At 37.1% G+C, this 974-nt stretch overlaps 1 protein-coding gene across 1 annotated transcript in view; it reads left to right on the forward strand.

The window, feature by feature from the left end:
- LOC119594199 (nephrin-like) overlaps window positions 1-974 on the forward strand; it is a 95,703-nt gene that overhangs the window by 93,166 nt on the left and 1,563 nt on the right. The window contains exon 9 of the mRNA XM_037943270.1: window positions 446-953. The gene's annotated coding sequence lies outside the window, so the exon portion shown is untranslated. The remainder of the gene's footprint in view (window positions 1-445; window positions 954-974) is intronic.

A 974-nucleotide genomic window follows, 5' to 3' on the forward strand; every position in this document is an offset into this window, starting at 1 on the left:
TGCAGTGGAAATAGAAAAAGTCATGTCCTTTAATGTTCTTCGCACTGCATTTTAGCCACTAAGCATATTTTCCCTTCCAAAATACGCACTCATCCGATTTTCTCTAGAGAAGTATAGAAAAAATAGATAAACAGTTAAACGATATATGTGTGAATAAATAGAAAATATATATATATTTTTTTTTATCTTTCCTAGACTTACAAATAAAATTTTAAAAATATTGAGAGGTATCGTGAGACGCTTTTTTCATTTTCTAATGCCATGCAAAATATATTTATATATATCAGGAGGTATATATACATTTCTTTTTCCCCACACATACAAAAGAAATAGATTTATGATTAATGAGACACAGTAGGAGACACATTTTTTTTATCATAGACACAGACAAAATGGATTTAGAGATGTCTATATAATCAATAGATATATCTTTCTCCTTCAACAGGCAGAGTGCCACGAGAACGGTCAACACAGGGGAAGGCTCAAGACGAAGAAAAGTAAACCAGGGACCCTCTAAGATGCCAAGATGACTAGCTCTTTAAGGCGGGTACAGTTTTCGAACAAAAGAGCCTCATGTTCCGAGTTAGGTCTAGAGGAACACATTGAGATGACTGGAAAGAGTGGACAAAGTGAACAGGAACACCTTTTCTTGCATAAATGATAACAGTGATGATCAAATAAAAGTGGGTTTCAAGGAAAAAAAGTTCGAGGTTTGACAACGAAAAAGTGACGGGGGTTATAAGCCAAGGGATATAGGTCAGAGACGAGAGGAAAGTTCTTGAGTAGAGGAAAAATGTTACGGTGACAAACACGTCTTGAAGCGGGCGAAGATCCTGTCGGAATGAACATGGAGAGGAAAATATCGCGAGGAGAACAGATGCACAGCGGACCACGTTGGTGAAGGCAACCTGAAACGCGAGAGAGGTTTTTCCTGCGGACCAAAATATTCATTGGTAAGTTGTTAATTCACATTA

This window comes from Penaeus monodon, chromosome 33, assembly GCF_015228065.2.
Source record: "Penaeus monodon isolate SGIC_2016 chromosome 33, NSTDA_Pmon_1, whole genome shotgun sequence".
Taxonomy (NCBI): Eukaryota; Metazoa; Arthropoda; class Malacostraca; order Decapoda; family Penaeidae; genus Penaeus; species Penaeus monodon.